Below are 23,296 nucleotides of genomic sequence, written 5' to 3'. Positions count from 1 at the left end.
TCTATTGTTTTGAATGGACGCGGCTTTACCGCAAAAGCCTTTACCATTAGGTTCCTGCCCAATGATGTTGGGTGGGGCCCACCAAGATGTTTGTGACAAATCCACCCCATCCATCCATTTTGTGAGCGCATTTTAGGACATGCGACCATAAATGAGGTGTATTCAAAACTCAAGTCGGCCACACGAGAGGAAAGAGTGGGGATTCACTGAGTGCCGTTGAAACATTGTTATGGCCATAAAAGACTTGTATCAGGATAAATAGTTTGTGTTTTCACTTAATCCCAGTGAGAATGACCTTATAAAAGATTTAGATGGCATATAAACATCAGGTGATGCCAGGGAGGTTCAACTGTAGACATTTCTTTCCCCAAATTTTCCTCTCCCGAGTTGAGTTTTGAATCCACCTCCTTATAGTAGAATTTCCTAAAATGATCTCACAAAACGGATGGACGGAGTGGATTTATCATCAACATCTCGGTGGGCCCCACCCAACATCCTTGAGCAGGAACTTTATGCTAAATGCTTCAGCAGTTTGAATGGGAAATACCTGACCAACCAGAAGCTTTGATTCTACCTACTACCACGTTTTCTGCGTGTGGGGCCCTGCCCGTCCACGCATATACAACTATGCTGAAAGTCTGTGATTTCTCAGCATTTCATGGGTAGTACGGTTAAAGATCTTCTGGCCCGATGATCACGTCATTTCACTTCTTATGTGGGCCATAGAGAAAATGGATGGCTAGAAAAAGGATATGTCGGAACCTTTGGGTTTTCTGTTTGCATATGGCCCACTTGAAGTGCGTACTGACCTGATTTTTGGGTCTAAAAATCTAATCACCACACGTTTTTTTAATACTGCTTGGATTCAAGCAAAGTTGTATCATTGATAAACATTTGTCTCAAAAATATTTGTCCATGGTTTGTAAACACATGATTCTACAAGATGATCATGACTTTGGGTGGTACAGGGCCTAGTAGCCCACCCAACCCAATGAGCCTGTCCTGCTTTTAGGCAGGGCTTGGATATGCTAACTTGGTCTATAGGATGGGCTTTGGGCTTGAATTATTTTAGCCTGGCCTAGCTCGGCTTAGCCCCACTCAATCTGAGTTTATATTTACATGTGTTGTATCCCACAAATTTTCCATTCTAATCCTTGGTTATCCATCAATCTTGAATGTGGACCATTGATTTCATACCTCTAAAACATCTATTTCTTTGTGCATGTGTGACCCATTTAATCAATGAATAAATTAAGAACATCTAACTAAGAAATAGGGATTTTATCAAATTTTGAAATGAGCTTGGCAAGGTTGGGCCAATGGTCCCAGCAAAACTTTTGAGGCTTGAGCCAGAACATGTCTAGCCTGAAATAGCCCATTGCAACCACCAACCATGACTTGTGTTTAAGTAGACCATTGATTTTATTCCTCTAAAATGTGTAATTCACTGTGCATGGAATATTTAGGTGGAAAATAGGAATTATATCAACTTTTGGGCGGAGCCTGGCATGGTTGGGGAGAACTAAACTAACCGTAGCGAATACTTAGATAAAGCGGCAGATGAGATAAGTATGAGAAATGCACCCGAATGCAAAACGCTAGTGTCGTTCAAACGGCCTTTGGAAGGAGAGTTCAAATGGGATCTAAGATAATAATTTAAGTAAAACACATGAATATATTAATACATCTACTTTTGTGTAAATTATATTAACCATTCATATTAAAGTCCATTGATCAAATGGTTCATATTTGTAAGATATGTGAGATGTTTACACCATAGCCTGTGAAATGTACAGTGAACCTAATGAACAGTCTAGATCAACTGTCTTACTTCTCTGAGACCGCTGGAGCACTTCTCCATAACACCCTGTTTTGGATAACTGGACAATGTGCTAGCTTGCGTTTTGAAAGGTTTGGAGGATATGAAAGTTTGATGCTCTCCCACTCTCAACCTGTGGCTTTTATGAAGCTATCATCTATACTTGTGCAAGAAATAGGTCACGCATTAGGTGGGCCAGAGTAAATTAGACTGGTTTGCTCGTCAAATGGGCCATTTATTGGGAGAAATACAAAGGATGAGTCGCCACCATTTATTTATTTATCATATGGAGTGGAGAAGATATGGAACTGATGTTACGTTGAGAAAAGTTTCAATGGAAGCGCACATACATATCGGGAGAGAATTGTTCACATACAACCAGGTGGACCATGTTACCCTCCACCCATCTCCTAACACCCAAGCTATCCGGTGCGGGTAATATCTACCCCGTCCAATAGGTTGGACCCATCATAAGGATCACCATCTGAAAAAAATCGGCCTCATCCACTCATCAGGAAGACCACACAAGCTTGTGACTATACATTATTTTATGTGGTGTAACCCACTGATGAGTTGATTGCTCTGATTTTTGCACAAGGTTTAGATGGTTTGATGTGGTTTGTGAGTACACGTCCTTTCATTTTTATCGATAGATGTCACGCCCGTACGTTTGTGTTAAGGGTTGCTTATTTATGTCGTTTTAAGTGGTAGTGCATTGATAATGTTCTGAAACTTCTTCATTGTTATTACGTTAATAATCATAGAGTGCCGAGTACGAACTATTAGTTGATTTCCCACACTTGGGAGTGTAGTCGCATTGTGCATAAAGAGATAAGACCATGGTCCAAACCAGTACGTACACTAATCGAGTGTAGTCGCATTGTGCATAAAGAGATAGACCATGGTCCAAACCAGTACACTAATCAAGGTAGGCCATACTAAAAAACGAGAGGTGTTCTCCAGTGATACTGGGCAGCCGCGAGGCTCACTTAATGTATTTGGGCCATCCATCAAATCCATACCCATCGCCACATATCACCCTGAGGTGCCAAGAATCAGTCCGATCCCAACAGTCGGGTTGGCCACAACACGGCCCTTGATTTGAACAGGGGCTCACATAAATTACATTACAGCTTGGTACGTTTTTGTTCTAACCTTAAATCCAGACCAACTGCAACATGGTGGGCCTTGCCAGCTAATCAACATTGGGAGCTGATTGGGTGCGAGCATACCTTGCCGTGGGGCCTACCTTGATGTATGTGTTCTACATTCACACTGTCCATATCCATTTTTCTAAATCATTTTAGGGCATTATCTAAAAAATAAAGCACATCCAAATATGAGGTGGACCATATCATAGGAGACAGAGGTGATTGTCCATTACTGGTCCACAAAAGTTTTGAAGCAAGTTGATATTTGTTTTTTTTTTTTTTTTTTTCTTATCTTTCATCCATGTTTATGTGACCTTATCAATAGGTTGGATGGCAAATAAACATCACTGAAACATTATGGTGGGTCCTAGGAAAATTTTAATGGTAGTGTGTTCAATCACCACTATTTCCTGCAAGATGGTCCACCTGACATTTGGATCTGCTTCATTTTTGGGCTAATGCCCTCAAATGATCTAGAAAAACGGATGGATGGTATGGATGTAGGATGCATACATCAAGGTAGGCCCCACCGGCATGGATGTAGAATGCATACATCAAGGTAGGCCCCACAGGCTATGGTAAGGGCCACACTGTCTTGTGTGAAGCTGAGCCACACCTAATCTGCTCCCTAGGATGTTATCTAAGAAATGGGGTAGATTTGAAAGTCACGTGGCCCACACCTAGGAAAGGAAATAGACAGGATGGGGACGTTCACCAATGAGACCTTAGGCCTACTGCAACTCTGGATCAGGGGATCGGTTTAACAGGAGATGCAGATTTAGTACTACCCCCAGTAGGACCTAGATAGAGACTGTCAGTCCTGCTAGGGGATTCATAGGACTGACCCTGATGTATGTTTTTGATCCACCGTCCATCCATTTTGAGAGATCATTTTAGAGTATGACCCAAGAAGGAGAAAGATGGAAAGCTCAAGTGGACCACACCACAAGAAATAGTGGCTACAATAAGGCCCACTATTAAAACCTTTCTAGGGTCCATTGTGATATTTATTTTCCAATCAACTTGTTTCATATAAACCTGTATGAAGTGAAAGCACAAATATTAGTCTGATCTAAAATTTTTATCCTCAGGAAGTTTTCAACTGTAGGTGTTGAATTCTCACTGTTTTTATGATGTGGTTCGCTTGAGCCTTTTATCTGCCTCTTTTTTGGGCGCATATTGTAAAATGATATGTCAAAATGGATGGACGGTGTAGATAAAACATATATAAGAGTGACCACAACACCACACGTATCCCTAGTGACAAGACTATGTGGGGTCCACCATGATGTATTTGTTTCATTTCACATGGTCGATCCATTTTGCGCGCTCATTTTATAGGGCATGAGTCCAAAATTGAAACATATTCAAAACTCAAATCGATCACACCACATGAAACAGTGGGAGATTGAGATCCATGTTGAAACCTTTCCAGGGCCCACTGGTGACGTTTATTTGCCATCCAACCTGTTGATAAGGTCACATAATAGAGGGAAAAACACAAATATCAGCTTGATCCAAAACTTCTGCATATGTGGCCTACAAAATTTTCAATGGCGGGCGGGTGTTCAATCCCCACTGTTTCCTTTGGTGTGGTTCACTTGATCTTCCAATAGGAACATCATGGGATTTGCTTGAAGCTCTTACAAGCTCTCACATAGGCACAAGTGAGCAGCAGCCAAATTCAGAGGAAAATTGTGAACGATGCCGAATATAGTTCTTTGAAATAGTACTCCAGTTAGTTATTGGGCCTGATGATATCCTAGCCATTTAAAATGGGATGGACTTGTAGTGGGCCTCATGACAGCCTGGCCGTTGTAACCCTAGATTGGGGTCTGTCCAATTATGAGCCGTTTTATAACCATTTGGAGACCCGAAGAAAAAAACCAGCATGAGGAATTATACAATGCCCCTGCTCAAGGTTTGTACCGTATATTCATTGTAGAAGTGGGATACATGATTCAGTGGTCGAAAAGGTTATGATGGGTCATTTTCTGATGGGCGCATGGACCAAAAAATCCTCCAGATTGAAGGATCCTAGACACAATGTTTAGTATTTCTTGATTGAATGAAAACAATCCATGTGTTTTTCTCTCTTGACCATCCATTTCTTGGCCGACATTTGAAGGGTTGAGACATTTTTTTGGTCATGTGCAATCAATGGCAATGTCCATCATATCAACGGTTTGAATTACTCAACTATGGTCCCCACTTGTGAAAATTGAGAGCCCAAATAAGACTCTACAAGCCCTCCGCTACACAGACCGTTTATTTTTTAGGCCGATTGTTTATCAATCGATGCACTGATATGTAAAGTCTCCTGCGTGGGAACTCTAGCCCTTAAAAATGGAGGCGGGTAAATAAATGGCTAAGAAAGAACATACAACAGCAGTCAACATTCAACCAAAAAGGGACCAACTATTCAAAGGCCAGGCTCTCCTGAACTAGCAGATTTTTGGTGCATTGACCATCCACCATTGGCCTCATCATTTCAACGGTTCAGATCGCTGAATCAAGGGCCCCAATTGCACAAAATGGACACATCGTCTCTGCTATTCTTTCCAAAAAAATTCAATAATTAAATTAAGAAAAATTCTCATTAAAATTGCAAAATAAATAGAATTTTCAACCTAAAAAATAGGAGTTAACATGCAATGAATTACTTATTTTCTCAGTTATTATACAAACTCTTCAGAGAAGCTTGTTCCCGTACAAGAGTAAGGAAAAAAAAAAAAAGAAAAGAAAAAAACTAACAATGAGGTCTGCTAATACCACACGCGTGTGGGGGCCCTCCCAATCCACGCCCATACGTAACAAGTGTAAGATCTGAGCTTCTCGTCTGATTTAAAGCACTGCCTACGTCTGCTGACTCAAATACCAGGCCATGTCATTCACGTGTACCACAGAAAGTGGAAAATGACCTTGCTATTCGGTTAGAAGATATAAACAATGTTGACTATCTGATTCAAAGACCTGATCAACCACACGTGTTTCACATTGGCGTATGCTAGTGAATACGGATAGAGAGGGCTCTCACACGAGTGTGGGCTCAACCAACCTCTTTGTGATTTAAAGAACATTATTTCGGTACGTGTCTGGTGCTAAATGTCCACGTATGGCAATATCAACTAATATAGAAACATCAAGACCCTTGGTTAGGGTGGCCAGCATCATCACCGACGGTGATGGTGACGATGCTTTCATGAAAACGAGGAGGTGGTGAACGGACACGGCCTGCAAAGTTGATTGCTTGAATGTTGCACTGACCAGGATCCTTGGTGTGTCCGTTGCTGCATGGTGAATGTCCGGAAGGAGTTACTGGGCCCTGTTGGAGGGATTGGAATGTGAGAGCTGGTTTTTTGGACCATGAATGGTATCGTAGAGGCCTTGCTGCAGCCATGAGAGGCTGGAAATGTGAAATTAATAAGATGAAAATGATGGACATTAGTAGAGAGAGATGTTTAAGGTGGAAATCCATGTCTGGGATTTTCTTATTCTGGTTTTGTTTATATTTAATGATAGAAGGGACGGGTATATTTATAGAAGAGGATTTTGGTTTTGGTCAAAGGCGTTTTTACTTTGTCAGCAGTGTTTGGCAACGTCACGGTGGGGGTTTGACAAGAATAAGAGTCGAGTCAAGTCGAGCCCTTTGTTTTGAATGGACGGGGACTTCCTGCAAAAGCCTTTCCAGGGGAGTTCCGAGTTCCTGCCCAAGGATGCTGAGTGGGGCCCACTGAAATGTTGGTGACAAATCCACCCATCCATCCATTTTGTGAGAGAATTTTAGGCCATGTGACCAAAAATAAGGTGTATCTAAAACTCAAGTCTGAAACACGAGAGGAAACAGTTGGGTTTTAGTGAGAGCCATTGAAACATTTTTATGGCCATAAAAGTCTTGTATCAGGCTAAATAGTTTGTGCTTTCACTTAATCCCAGTGAGAATGGCCTTATAAACGGTTTGGATGGAATCTAAACATCAAGGTGATGCTCAGGAATGTTTCGACAGTAGGCTTTTCTTTCCCCAATTTTCCCTCTCGTGTGATTGGGTTGAGTTTTGGATTGACCTCCTTTTTTGTAGAATTTCCTAAAATGATCTCGCAAAACGGATGTACGGGGTGGATTTATCATCAACATTGTGGTGGGCCCCACCATCATCCTTGCGCAGGAACTTCCTGCGGAAGGATTTAGCAGGAAAATAGCGTCCGTTTTGAATGGGAATACCTGACCAACCAGAAGCTTTGATTCTACTTCCTACCACGTTTTCTGCGTGTGGGCCCTGCCCGTACAAGCATATACCATTATGCTGAAAGTCTGTGATTTCCCAGAATTTCATGGGTGGTACATTTAAAGATTTTCTCGCCCAATAATCACTTTGTTTCACTTCTTATGTGGGCCATAGAGCAAATGGAGGGCTAGAAAAAGAATGTGTTGGTACCTTTGGATTTTTTGTTTGCATATGGCCTACCTGAATAGTGTAATGACCTGATTTTTGGGTCTGAATATCTAATCAGCACGTGTTTTAGGGCTGCTTGATTCATGCAAAGTTGTATCATTGATAAGCAGTTGTCATGGAAGTATTTGTCCATGGTTTGTAAACACAGGATTATCCGTGATTATCATGACTTCGTGTGGTACAGGGCCTGGTACCCTATGTTGGCGTGAGTTGTACATTAGAATGATTTTAGGAGTAAATGTTGGCGGGAGTTGTTTGGCTGTAATATTAGAAAGATTGTAATTCCCTAATTAGAGGATCAACTTTAGCATGTCTAGGTGTAATATATGCGTGTAGCCTAATATAGGTTATAAGAGACTACTATATGTAGCATTCATTTATGTACAATGAAATATGAAGATATATATAAAATATTCTCTAAAAGTTGTCATGGTATCAGAGCACATTTGATCCTCTACTCCTTGCTATCCGTAGCCACTAATGATGTCATTACTGGTAAGGCTGCAGTGGCGGCAGCAGAACCACACTTGTCTCTAATTCCGACCAAATTCTCCACCTCCAATATAGGTATAACTCTACTTGGGTTTAAAAGCAATGCTGATTGCAACACATGGATTCTTGATTCCAGAGCAACTGACCATATGACATTTGATGCATGAGATTTATGTCAACATACTCCTCCTCGACGGGCTAGTATTGCCAATGCTAATGGGGTTATCTCTGCGGTAAAAGGGACTGGCACTGTAATGTTATCACCAGCTTTATCATTATCTAATACCTTACTTGTGTTTTCCCTTTCTCACAAGCTAATATCTGTGAGTCAAATTATGAAAGAGCTCAATTGCACCGTACTGATTTACCTAACATTTTGTCTTATTTAGGATATTCTCTCGAAGGAGATCATTGGGCGTGGTACTAAGAGGGGGGATCTATTATATGGATGATTTCAGCATGGGCTGAGTACATCATGTTGGTCCGTCGTGTGATAGCAAGGCAAAGTAGATTTGGCTTTGGCACCGTCGGTTAGGCCATCCTTTGTTTGGTTATTTGTAGCATTTGTTTCCTGATTTATTTTCAGAGTTGTCTATTTCAGATTTTAAATGTGAGACTTGCATTTTAGCCAAGAGTTATCGAGTACCTTATCCTTTACGTATGAAAAAAAGTGAAATTCCATTTGCTTTAGTTCACTTTGATGTGTGGGGACCTTTTCGGAAGTCTACTTTGTCTGGTTTCCGCTGGTTTGTGATTTTCGTTGATGACTGCACTCGAATGACTTGGCTATATTTATTACAACATAAGGATGACATCTTTACTATATTTCGATCTTTTCATGATATGATTCAAACTCAGTTCTCCGCTAAGTTTCAGATTCTTAGGTCTGATAATGGTAGTGAGTATTTAAACCATCAGTTCTGTGAGTATTTCAATCATCATGGACTGATTCATGAGACGTCGTGACCTCAGACACCTCAACAGAATGATATTGCCGAGCGAAAAAATCGTCACATTCTTGAAACGGCCTGAGCACTTCTACTCGAGGCGCACGTTCCGTGCTCTTACTGGTCTGATGCAGTGGCTACTGCGGTGCACCTAATCAATCGAATGCCCTCCAAAGTACTCGAGTTTAAAATCCCACTGCAAACTCTGTCCACCTGTGTTACCTTACCCACGACATTGATGCTTCCACCTCGCGTCTTTGAGTGTGTTGCTTTTGTTCACCTTCATAAAAATCAACGCACGAAGCTTGACCCATGTGCTCATCACTGCCTCATCTTGGGATATGCCGTCCATCAGAAAGGTTATCGCTATTACGACCCGACTACGCGGCGCACCTATGTGACTATGGATGTTTCTTTCCTTGAGACCGACACTTTCTTCTCCCTTGCATCCCATTCTTCTCTTCAGGGGGAGACATGAGATGAAGAGCTGAATTGGCTAAAGTTTGACTGGTTTGGTGGCACTGAGAATACAGAAACAGTTGTACCAGTTAACAACCCATCTCCTGATATATCTCCTGACGCTGCAAATATATTTCATATATCTCCTGACGCTGCACATATATCTTCTGAAGCTGCAATAGTACCCCCCCACTCCTCAGTGCCTAACGACCCGTCTCCTAAGAATATCACCGAGGTAAGTTCTCCTACCACACCTCCTGTCTCAAATAATGAGGTTAATCGTGGTTATGAGCTACCTTGCAGGCATAATCGTGGTATTCCACCGAATAGATACTCACCTGAGATCGAGGCACCGAAATCAAAATATCTCATTACCAATTATGTCTCTACAGAGAGACTTTTTGAACCACTTAAGAACTTTGCGAAGGATCTATCTTCGCACCAAATTCCTACAAGTGTTGACGAGGCATTAAAGGACCCAAGATGGGTTCAAGCAATGAAGGAAGAAATGGTGGCACTAATGAAGAACGAGACATGGATCCTTGTTCCTTTACCTAAAGGACAGAAGACAGTAGGGTGCAAATGGGTATTCTCTATAAAGTACAAAGTTGATGGAACAATCGAGCACTACAAAGCACGACTAGTAGCAAAAGGCTATACGATCAAATATATGAGGTAGATTATCAGGAGACGTTCTCACTAGTGGCCAAGTTAAATACTATTAGAGTTCTGTTATCTCTTGCAGCAAGCCTGAACTGGCCGTTGCATCAATTCGACGTGAAGAATGCCTTCCTCCATGGAGATATTGAGGAGGAGATCTACATGGATGTTCCCCCAGGATATAAGGCGACCTCTGGTCGAGTTGTGTGTAAACTATGACGAACACTTTACGACTTGAAACAATCTCCTCGAGCCTAGTTTGGACGGCTTAGCTTGGCTATGAGGAAGTATAGTTTTTGACAGAGTAATTCAGACCATACTCTCTTCCTGAAACATCAAGAAAGCAAGATAACAATTTTAATAGTATACGTAGACGACATGATTATTACGGGAGATGATCAAGAGGAAATCTCGAAACTTCAAGAACAATTCGCAGTCGAGTTTGAAATGAAAAATTTGGGAGGGCTCAAGTATTTTCTGGGGATTGAGGTCGCTAGATCCAAGCAAGGTATATTTCTTTCTCAGCGAAAATATACCCTCGACTTATTATCAGAAGTTGGATTACTAGAATGTAAACCTGCAGATACACCAATAATCCATAATCATAAACTGGGAGAATACCCCGACCAAGTGCCAAGAGACAAAGGAAGGTACCAAAGATTAGTTGGGAAGCTCATTTATCTCTCACATACACGACCCGATATTGCTTATGCAGTGAGTGTAGTGAGCCAGTTTATGCATTGTCCGAGTGAAGATCATATGAATGCAGTGATCCAAATCCTCAGGTACCTAAAGTCCTCCCGTGGAAGAAGACTTATGTTCTCAAAGACCAATCATCTAAGGATTGAAGGCTACACAGATGCTGATTGGGCAGGAAATATTTTCGATAGAAAATCTACCTCGGGGTATTTTACATTTATTGGAGGGAACTTGGTGACGTGGAGAAGTAAGAAACAGAAGGTAGTAGCATTATCAAGTGCAGAAGCAGAATTTCGTGGGATGGCTAAGGGTCTTTGCGAACTCCTATGACTAAGAAAACTGTTGACAAAAATTGGCTTCACTCCAAACTGTGAGATGGATCTCTTCTGTGACAATAAAGCTGCTATCGATGTCTCTTATAATCCTGTCCAACATGATCGAACCAAACATGTGGAGGTAGATCGGCATTTTATCAAAGAGAACCTTGAAGCCAAGATAATCCGATTCCCGTTCGTCAAGTCTGAAGATCAATTGGCAGATATTCTTATCAAAGCCGTGTGTAGCAAGAACTTCTACAACTCACCTGGCAAGTTGGGCATTAGAGATCTATACGCACCAACTTGAGGGGGAGTGTTGGCGTGAGTTGTACGTTAGAGTGATTTTAGGAGCAAATGTTGGCGTGAGTTGTTTGGCTGTAAAATTAGAAATATTGTAATTCCCTAATTAGAGGGTCAACTTTAGCATGTTTAGGTGTAATATTGTGTGTAGCCTAATATAGGCTATAAGAGACTACTATATGTAGCATTCATCTATGTACAATGAAATATGAAGATATACATAAAATATTCTCTAAAAGTTGTCACCCTACGCCTAGATCCTGACCTGCATTTAGGCAGGGGTTGGATATGGTTTACAAGCCAGGCCTGGCCTTAATTAACTTTAGCCCGACCTGGCCTTAATTAATTGGTTAGTGGGGAGCCACCTTGATGTATGTGTTGTACGTATATCCATGCGGCTATTAGTGAACAATCACCTCTCCTATAATATGGTCCACCTTGATTTAGATCTGCTTTATTTTTTAGATAATGTCCTAAATGATATGGAGAAATGGATGGATGGTGTGACATGGAATGCATACATCAAGGTAGGCCCAACGGCAAGGTCCGCTCGCACCCAATCAGCTCCCAACATCCAAAGCATGAACTGGCACGATAGACAAATAGTGGAGGGAGTGGATGTCAATCAGAGATGACATTGGGCTATATAGCCTTCTGTTGCAGGCCCCCCCAACTGTCGTGGGAAATAGCCGTCCTTCAAAATGCATGCTCTTCGGATGATTAAAGTGGCAGAGAAAATAGACTATGATCCTTCCAAACATGCGGCTTGGATTATAGCACAAGTAACCCATAACTATCAGGAGGCCCAGTGACGCCTTCCAGTGCTTCATCATGTACCAACGGCCACAACAATAACGGAAGTCCCTGCCACCACCATTTCATGAACTTACCACGCCGTGATCTGGCACCGCCCATCTACACTATAACGGGAGAATCATCAAAGCATTGACATTGATGATGGCCAACATGACCAATGGTCTTGATTTTCTTTATCAGTTTATTTTGCATTGTCCATAGACCAAGCTTGACTTTCATCGAGTTTTTATTTCTACCAACATGTGGCCCATTTGATAAGCAAAACAATCTAATTTATTCAGGCCCACTTAATGATCGGCCTAATTCTTGCACAAGTCTGGATGATAGCTTCATGAAAGCCACACAGACGGTTGAGAATGAGGGAGCGGCAAATTTCCATGTCCTCCGAACCTTTGAAAATGCAAGCTAGCCCAGTGATCCAAAACAGATGGTACAGGTCCCGATAGCAGATACTTAATGTGGAGAAGTGCTCCTGCTCTCAGAAAAGTATGACAGTTGATCTAGACTGTTCATTCAGGTGACTGTACATTTCATAGGCTATGGTGTAAACATCTAACAGATCTTCCAAATATGAACCATTTGATCAATGGTCTTTAATATGAACTGTTAATATAATTTACACAAAAGTAGATGTGTTAATATATTCATGTGTTTTACTTAAATTATTATCTTTAATCCCATTTGAACGCTCCTTCCAAAGGCTGTTTGAACGACACTAGTGTTTTGCATTCGGATGCATTTCTCGAACCCATCTCATCTCTGGCTTTATCTACGTATTTGCTAGCAATTGATAAAATTAGCTTAGTTGCCGCCAACCATGCCAGGCTCGTCCCAAAAGTTGATATGATTCCTATTTTCCACCAAAATATATCCTAATCTAATCGTTGTGCATGTGTGAACCATGCACAATGAATTATATATTTTAGAGGAATGAAATCAGAGGTCTACTTAAACATAAGTCATGGTTGGTGGTTGCAATGGGCTACATCAGGCTAGACATGATCCGGCACAAGCCTCAAAAGTTTAGCTGGGACCATTGGCCCAACTTTGCCAAGCTGGTTCCAAATTTTGATAAAATCCCTATTTCCTAGCCAGATGTTCTTAATCTATTCATTGATCAAATGGGTCATACATACACAAAGAAATAGATATTTTAGAGGAATGAAATTAATGATCCACATTCAAGACTGATGGATTGCTTAACCGAAGATTGAAATGGCATATTCATGGGTTATAACACATGTAAATATAAACTCAGATTGGGTGGGGTTAGGCCGAGCCACGACATATATGCAGTAGTTGAAGAGAAAAAATATGTGGAGCCTGTGAATATCCTAAAGGATTTGGAACCAGTATCGCAGGAGTTTAAGGGGGTTGTGCTCGATGAACTCCCTAATAAATTACCTCCTATACGAGATATGCAAAATTACGTTGATCCCATCGCAGGGGCAAGTCCGCCTAATTGCCCACATTATCAGAAAAAATATGAAATCTTGAAGACAGATGTGGAGGAATTAATCAATATTAGTCAAGTTAAGGAAAGCATGAGTATGTGTATCGTATCGGCTCAAAAGCTTAATGCCAAGTACAAAAAAAAGTCTAATGAACATCGGCGTCAGAAGTTATTTCAGACTCATGTGCCAAGTCTCTTGCGTAACTTGGTTGATGAGATTAAACCAGTGATGTAGAACCTGTCACAGACACGTTCCTAGCATGGTTGAGCCAAAAGAAGATGGACCGTGAATTGACTATAACTTTTGATCCGGGTATCGTTACGGGGCGCACAACCTATCAATCTTTACTGAAATGGGCCATCCGAGGTGAACTGACCCACAAAGTGGGTCGCATCTGTCCGTTTCGTCAAAAAAGGCGCGCTTTCAGCTCAAAAACGAATTTTTAGGAAAATTTTACTATTTTTAGTAATTCCGATTTTTAAAATATTTTTAGAGCTTTAGATTTTCTTTCCTTTTAGAAATAACTTTTAGTTATACTAGGACTCTTCTAGAGAAAGTTTATTTGCAATTTTTATTTTTAGAAATTAGGCCTTAGAAGAGTTTTATTAGAATTAGGATTTTTATTAGAGTTAGAATTTTGCTATTTTTGGTAATTACGAATTTTAGTTTATTTTTTTTCCTATATTAATGGTGTAAGGAGACACATTAGGGAATTATCAATTATTCATCAATCAATTTCGAATTTATTAGAATTTATTTCTATTTTCTGCTTTCTTTCCTCGTGGATTCGAGAATCCTTAACCGAAGATTGAAATGGCATATTCATGGGTTATAACACATGTAAATATAAACTCAGATTGGGTGGGGTTAGGCCGAGCCAGGCCATCATCTGGTTGGGTGGGCTACCAGGCCCTGCACCATTTAATGTCATGATCATGCGTTTACAAACCATGGACAAATACTTTTATGACAACTGCTTATCAATTATACGACTTTGCTTGAATCCAAGCAGCACTAAAAAGATATTCTGATTAGATCTTCGGACACAAAAAATCAGGTCATTACGATCTTCAAGTGGGCCATATGCAAACAGAAAATCCAAAGGTTCCAACATTCTAGCCATCCATTTGCTCTAAACCCACATGAGAAGTGAAACGACGCGATCATCGGGCCAGTAGATCTTTAAGTTTACTACCCATGAAATGCTGGGAAATCACAGACTTTCAGCATAGTTGTATATGCGTGGACCGGCAGGGCCCCACACGCAGAAAACGTGGTAGGAGGTGGAATCAAAGCTTCTGGTTGGTCAGGTATTCCTCATTCAAAGAGGACGCCGATTTCTGCTAAAGCATTTCCCAGGAAGTTCCCGCACAAGGATGCTATGTGGAGCCCACCGTAATGTTGATGAAAAATCCACTCCATTCATCCATTTCCGAGATCATTTTAGGAAATTCTACTAAAAGGAGGTGGACCCAAAACTCAACTCGGTCACACGAGAGGAAAAATTGAGAAAAGAAATGCCTACTGTTAAAACCTTCTTGGGAATCACCTGATGTTTATATGCCATCCAAATCTTTTATAAGGTCATTCTCACTGAGATTCAGTGAAAACATAAACTATTTAGACTGATACAAGACGCCATAAAAATGTTTCAATGGCGCTCAATGAATCTCCACTGTTTCCTCTAGGGTGACCGAATTAAGTTTTGAATATACCTCATTTTTGGTTACATGTACTAAAATGTGCTTACAAAATGGATGGATGGAGTGGATTGTCATACACATCTCGGTGGCCCCAACCAACATCCTTGCGCAGGAACTTAATGGGAAAGGCCTATGCGGTGAATCCGCGTCCATTCAAAACAATGGACTCGGCCTGACCTGACCCTTTTTCTTGTCAAAAGCCCTGCCGTGACGTTGCAAACAGTCTTGGCAGACAAAGTAAAGGCCACCGACCAAAACCAAAATCCTCTTCTATAAATATACCCTTCCCTTCTATCATTAAATATAAACAAAACCAGAATAAGAAAATCCCAGACATGGATTTCCACCTAAAACATCTCTCTCTACTAATGTCCATCATTTTCATCTTATTGATTTCACATTCCCAGCCTCTCATGGCTGCAGCAAGGCCTCTACAATACCATTCATGGTCCAAAAAACCAACTCTCACATTCCAATCCCTCCAACAAGGCCCAGTACCTCCTTCCGTACATTCCCCATGCAGTAACGGACACACCAAGGATCCCGGTCACTGCAACATCCAGGCAATCAACTTTGCAGGCCGTGTCCGTTCACCACCGCCTCGTTTTCATGAAAGCATTGTCACCGTCGCCGTCAGTGCTGATGCTGGCCACCCTATTCAAGGGTCTTGATTTTTCAATATTAATTTATATTGTGGTGGACATATGTAGCACCAGACACGTACCGAAATAATGTTCTTTAAATCACAATGAAGTTTGTTGAGCCCACACTCGTGTGAGAGCCCTGTCTATCCATATTCAGTCGCATGCATGCGCCAATGTGGAACGCAAGTGGTAGATCAGATCTTTGAATCAGATAGTCAACATTGTTTAGATCTTCTAACTGAATAGAAAGGTCATTTTCCACATTTTGTGGTCCACGTGAATGACATGGCCTGGTATTTGAGTTAGCAGACGTAGGCAGTGCTTTCAACCAGATGAGAAGCTCAGATCTTACACGTGTTACATATGAGTGTGGATTGGGAAGGCCCCACACGTGTGTGGAATTAGCATACCTCGTTGTTGTTTTTTTTTTTTTTTCTTAGTATTGTATGAGAACAAACTTACTTCTCTAAGGAGTTTGTATAATAACTGAGAAAACATGTAATTCATTGCATGTAACGCCTGTAATGTTTTAGGTTGAAAATTCTATTTATTTTTCAATTTTAACGAGAATTTTGATTAATTTAATACATTGAAATTTTCAGGAAAGAATAGCAGAAAGGATGTGCCCAGTTTGTGCAACTGGGGCCCTTGATTCAGTGATCTGAACCGTTGAAATGATGAGGCCAATGGTGGATGGTCAATGCACCAAAAATCTGCTAGTTCAGGAGATCCTGGCCTTTGAATATTTGGTCCCTTTTTGGTTGAATGTTGACTGCTGTTGTATGTTCTTTCTTAGCCATTTATTTACCCGCCTCCACTTTTAAGGGCTTGAATTTTTCCCACTCAGGAGATTCTATCAGTGCATCGATTGATAAACAATGGGCCAGTTAAATCAACGGTCTGTAAGCCATGCTTGGCCAAAGGCTTGTAGGGTCTTATTTGGGCTGTCAGTTTGTACATGTGGGGACTGTAGTCGAGTTATTCAAACCGTTGATATGATGGACCTTGCCATTGATTACACATGACCCAAAAAGTCCCAACCCTTCAAATGTTGGACAAGAAATGGATGGTCAATAAAGAAAAACACATGGATTGTTTTCATTCAATCCAGAAATACTAAACATTGTGTCCAGGATCTTTCAATCTGAAGGATTTTTGGTCCATGCGCCCCATCCGAAAATGACCCATCAAACCAACCTTTTGGACCACTGAAACATTTGTCCAAATTCTACAATGAATGTACGGTACAAACCTGGAGCAGGAGCATTGTATAATACCCCATTCTGGTTTTTTCTCCAGGTCTCCAAATGGTTATAAAACGGCTCCTAATTGGACAGACCCTAACCTATGGTTGCAACGGGCCAGGCTGTCATGACGCCCACTACGAGTCCATCCCACTTTAAATGGGTAGGATATCATTTGGCCTGATAACTAACTGGACTGAGATTGGCTTTGAGTTGGCTGATAGGCCTGATGGGACCCTCCCAGCCAATCCCAGCCATTCTATTTTACATTGCGGAATGATTTGGTCAGTATATCTGATGGACTTCAGCTTGGGTCCTTATGCAGGCCACCAGATGAATTGACCGCCTAACTTTTGAGCCCACATCAGCTAAGGGTCAGGACTCAAACCTGATGCTTAAATAGAATGGCCCACTTACATCCCAGGTTGGCAATGGGCCGCTTGAATACATGTGGAAAAGCCGAAGAGTCATCCTCTACGTAAAAGGCCTACTTAATTTAAGTTAAGTCAATGAAAATTAATGTCGTTGCACTGTTATCGGCAGGAGACAACGGACCCTGTCCATCTAAAACGTGGGCTAGACTGGGGTATATATTTGAATGGGCCAGCCCTGAACTGATCCCGTCAGAAGCCCAGAAGAGAGAAGTTGCACGTCTTGATCACCAACAACCGCTGTAGGGTTGTGCATGTGAGACTATGAATTTCTTCAAGAAGTAGAGCTGGAAGAGAATCTCTGGTTGTACTGAGGAACCAATCAGACGGACTAGATTGGAGGATAGATGGATCCGTACAAGAAGATATTACTTGTTTAGAGGTATGCCTGAGATCTCATTTGTGATTGTGTGGCCCACACGGATACATGGTTTAGATACGTGTGCGATTGGCCGCTTACAGAAAGCAGCTGAATGGAAGGATCGTCCGATCAAGTGGCCCGCATCTTGTACGGCATACATGGGTTTTCAATTCTGAGTTGGGCCCAAATGCAAACATGCCCTAGACCTGGGCCGATCAGTCTAAGGGAGGCAGATTGGATGGGTCAGACTGTAACACCCATACTTTTTCTTTAATGGTGGATACTTGATCCCACTGTTCCCTATGATGTGACCTACTTGAGCATTGGATTGCCCTCATTTTTGGGCCCTCACCCTAACTTGATCCGAAAAGACTGATGAGTGGTGTGGATTTGTCACATCATTCCTATAAGGCCCATTCTCTAAATAAAAAGAAAAAAAAAAAAAAGAGGAAAAGCTTACAACATCCGGACTGTTCAAAATTTATTGGGATTATCCTCAACATACTCCAAGAATATCATGTCGACAGCTTGTGACGTGTGGAACTTTTAAACCAAGAACTCACTAGCAAAAACCCACTAGACCTCTATTGTCATGCACTTACTAGCTTTCATACACCAATCAACATTGCCCATCAATCTCGGAACGAAGGAAAACTCATTGGTTGCAAATCCGCCATTGACAACCCTTGTCTTCTTTACGACACTAAAAATCAGTCATTCCATCAACAAGAGAAAGAGGATCGAGACAGTAACATTTAGAGAGATCAGAGAAGAGAAGAAAAAAGTTATAAAAGGAAAAAAAGAGAAAGATAAAAGGAAGAATGAGAAAAATGCAGTTTCATCAAGTTAACTCAGCGAGTCAACCCAATGACCCGTTGGTTCGATCATCCGAACTGATTCGAGATTCTAACTTAGAGCTATTTATGAGTTAAGTTGCTATTCTTTATCCTTTGACCTCATACGTTAGAGTAGCCTTGATTCGAGTCGACTCACTAAGTTAACTCAGTGATTTAACGTATTATTTTCTTATATTTTAATATTAAATAATTAGAAACCTTAGTGTATGTCTTAATAAATTAGCATGTATGATCTGTTTAGGAATGACATCGTTTACATTGAAAATATTTACTGAGTGCTAATAGTCTAAGTGGCGTTATGTTAAATTCAGTTGAACTTGATCTAACTTGGCCGAATGGACCGCATTTGTATCGATCTTAGATCTTCTCGCCTAATCCAGTTATACATGGGATATGTCACACTAAATCAGGTAGGTAATCTTCCCAGTTGGAAATTTTAGGTTAATATATAGATTGATTTGATTATTTATTATGTGTTCAATTTATTTGATTATTATCATTAGTTACAGATTATTTTATTTGATTCTTAATTGCATAGTATAAAGGTAATTTATTTGAGTTATTAATTAATTTCAATTAATTATCGCTATGTACTCAAATTGCAATTAATTTTTTATTATTACATGATGAATAATGTATTTGAATTTATGGGTACTCTGCCCTAAAAGGATCATTATATTTTTATGAGTGCTCTGCCGAGGGTCATTCCCGAAAGGATCGGCACGGGTGCTCTGCTTTGGGTGATTCCTTAAAAGGATCAACACATACGGGTGCTCTGCCCTAGGTATTTACCTCAAAAGTTTATTCACCAGGTGTTTTGCTGAAGGTCATTCCCTAAAAGGATCAACACTGGTGCTTTGCTGAGGGTCATTCCCTAAGAGAATCAACACACACAGATGCTCTGCCCTGTATTGAACCAGAAAAGATTTTAAATGATTGTATTATCTTATTTTATTATTATGAAAAATAAATTGTTATTATTGTCACGTAAAATGCTGATTCAATATTCGTAATTGATCTTATTTATTTTATTGAGTTGTATTGGTGTTAACGTAGAATTTTCAATTTTGAAAATGATGTAACCCTACGAGCCATCGCGCTCACACTTGTATAGATTATTTTGCAGGGTTTGTACATGAAGAATCAGTTGAGCAAGATTGAAGATTTTTTTTCGTTCTTTATTTAGAAATTAATTAAACTTCAATGTATATTATTATTATTATTTTTATATCAATTTAATTAAATATTCAATGATTAATTTGTGAATGTTATTTAATGATAATTACTTTGACTCCTTTTAGTTACTCTGATTGCCGTAAAAATCATGAAAATAATGTGGGTTGTGGTGTATATTTTGTTTAAGGTCAACTCACAGTCCTAAATTTTGGATTCGGGCCTGGCCAACTTGGCTATTGAATTTTGGGGCGTGACAAATTGGTATCAGAGTCTAGGTTGTAGATTCCAACTGAAGACCTAGGTTGTGTTTCAAATTAGTGATCCAAACATAAAACTTATTGCTTTAATGATAAAAAAAACTAGAAATATGAACTTAGTAAACCCTATGTATCTGTATGACATCAAATATGATATTAATTAGGCTTGACATTGAACTAACAGCCCAAAACCAGATCCTAAAAATTTTTTAAAGAATTTTTACCCTTCTATGGTGAGTTGGACAACAATAATAAGCAAAAAATACCTAAATTATAAAAATCATAACTAATTAATAATAACTTTATTTAAGGTGATTCAAAATCTTAGTCGTAGATTAACAAGTGCAGTTTTATGGAAAAAAAATATATAATTCTATGTTTCTCCTATAACAATTTTAATTTAGGTGTATACTAGTGAGAAATCGTCTACTTCTGGGGAGACCTAAATTTTCGAATTTTAGAATTTTTTTAATAAACTTTAGATTAAGATGAAATTTTATAGAGTTATAATAAACTAATAGATGCATCGTTATAAAAAGTTTTAGACCAATCCGATACTTACAAATACCAGAAATATTAGCAGGAACAATATCCTCATAATCTATTTTTTTTTTTTTTTTTTTTTTTGCACAACAACCTTGGTATATTTCACAGCTTTTATTCTCTTGATTTTCATGTGTAAGTCTTTTAGACCATCTAATCTTCTTTACAATCATACAAAATCTTTAACATACTAATTAAATATATATATATATATATAATAAAATAAAATAAAATTAGACCAATCCAACATTTGAAACTATTTAATGCATTAAATGGAACAATGCTTCAACATCAGAAATTTTTGCACTTCAACTTCAATATATATCTCAGCACCGTCCTCGTTGAACCATCACATATACCAACTCCAGCCACCAAATCCTTCCTTGAAAATCGAATAAATCTTTTGTGAAACACATCTTCAACCGATCATATATTGTACTTGTAAATGACTCGAGTCATGTCACTCTATCATGAACGTCTGACCATATGCCTTTAGAGTGGATCACTTGCAAATAAAGTAACTAGGGCATAAAGTATTTTTAGGTTGCTTTGGTTATACCGACCATGATCACACCTCTACATCCCTACTGTTAAAGTGGATATGAAGACCATGTTGCATGTCTATGCACGACCCCTTCCTCTTCGCCAACCGTAAAATTCAGAGACCACCTAAGCAAGTTTAAAGGCCACCTCCACAAAATGGGTTGCCATCCATGCACCGACAATCTCCACTTTACTCTTCAGCACAACCATTCATTGAGCTCATCTCCGTCGTACCCATAAGGATTGCCACAACAATTTCGACAATTACATCAACGACCTCCACCGTGGTTACAATAGCAAGGGCCACCCACAGGATATTTTAGGACCACCTCAGCAGCCACATCAACAAGATAGACCACCTGGCATCAACAAACATGTCTAAGGAGCCATGCGCCACGACCTCAAACTCATGTATATACCTGGCCACGACACCACTCTCAAACAATATAATTCAACTTTACAAGGATACATTACCATGTCGACAATCTCAACAATTACATCAACGATGACAACAAAATCAAAGACTTTCATGACACTGATGTCAGCCCTTGGTTATGTCGCCGCACTATAAAATAAAAAAGAGTAGGTTTTTACCAATAATTTCATAACACCATCACCTGAAGAGACACCACAACTAATGTAAATGTCAACGCAAACTACGTCATTCACAGACCCACCATGCGATTTTAATTTAGACATTAGTCTGGTAAATTTTGGAGACGAAATTTTGTTAAGGGGAGTAGAATGTAACACCCATACTTTTTCTTTAATGGTGGATACTTGATCCCACTGTTCCCTATAATATGACCCACTTGAGCATTGGATTGCTCTCATTTTCGGGCCCTCTCCCTAACTTGACCCGAAAAGACTGATGAGCGGTGTGAATTTTCACATCATTCCTGTAAGGCCCATTCTCTTAAAAAAAAGAAAGAAGGAAAAGCTTCTTTTGCAGTGACATGCAAAAGCACATCACCTCTCCCCACTCCCTGTTGGACTCTCTCTCTTCCTTCTCCTTTGGCAAACGTGGTGGGTCCTACACCCACCTCGATTCAAACTACCCACTTCTTTCTCCATCATTCTCACATTACAACATCCGGACTGTTCAAAATTCATTAGGATTATCCTCAACATACTCCAAGAATATCATGTCGACAACTTGTAACGTGTGGAACTTTTAAACTAAGAACCCACTAGTAAAAACTCACTGTACCTCCATTGTCATGCACTTACAAGCTTTCATACACCAATCAACATCGTCCATCAATCTCAAAACGAATGAAAACTCACTAGTTGCAAATCCGCCATTGACGACCCTTGTCTTCTTTACGACACCAAAAATCAGTCATTTCATCAACAAGAGAAATAGGATCAAGATAGTAACATTGAGAGAGATTAGAGAAGAGAAAAAAAGAGTTATAAAAGGAAGAAAAGAGAAAGATAAAGGAAGAATGAGAAATATGAGTTTAATCGAGTTAACTCAGCGGGTCAACCCGATGACTCGCTGGTCCGATCATCCGAACTGTTTCGAGATTCTGACTTAGAGCCATTTATGAGCTAAGTTTCTATTCTTCATCCTTTGATCTCATACGTTAGAGTAGCCTTGATTCGAGTCGATTCACTGAGTCAACTCAGTGATTTAATGTATTATTTTCTTATATTTAATATTAAATAATTAGAAATCTTAGTGTAGATCTTAATAAATCAGTATGTATGATTTGTGTAGGGATGACATCGTTTACATTGAAAATATTTATCGAGTGCTACTAGTCCAAGTGGCGTTGTGTTGAATTGAGTTGAACTTGATTTAACTGAGCCGAATGGACTGCATTTGCATCGATCTTAGATCTTCTCCCCTAATCCAACCATACATGGGATATGTCATACTAAATCAGGTAGGTGATCTTCCTGTTAGAAATTTTAGGTTAATATATAGATTGATTTGATTATTTGTTATGTGTTCAATTTATTTG

The sequence above is a fragment of the Magnolia sinica genome, chromosome 2 (assembly GCF_029962835.1).
Source record: "Magnolia sinica isolate HGM2019 chromosome 2, MsV1, whole genome shotgun sequence".
NCBI classification, from domain to species: Eukaryota; Viridiplantae; Streptophyta; class Magnoliopsida; order Magnoliales; family Magnoliaceae; genus Magnolia; species Magnolia sinica.
The sequence above is the reverse complement of the archived record's forward strand: the minus strand, read 5'-3'. Positions refer to the sequence as shown.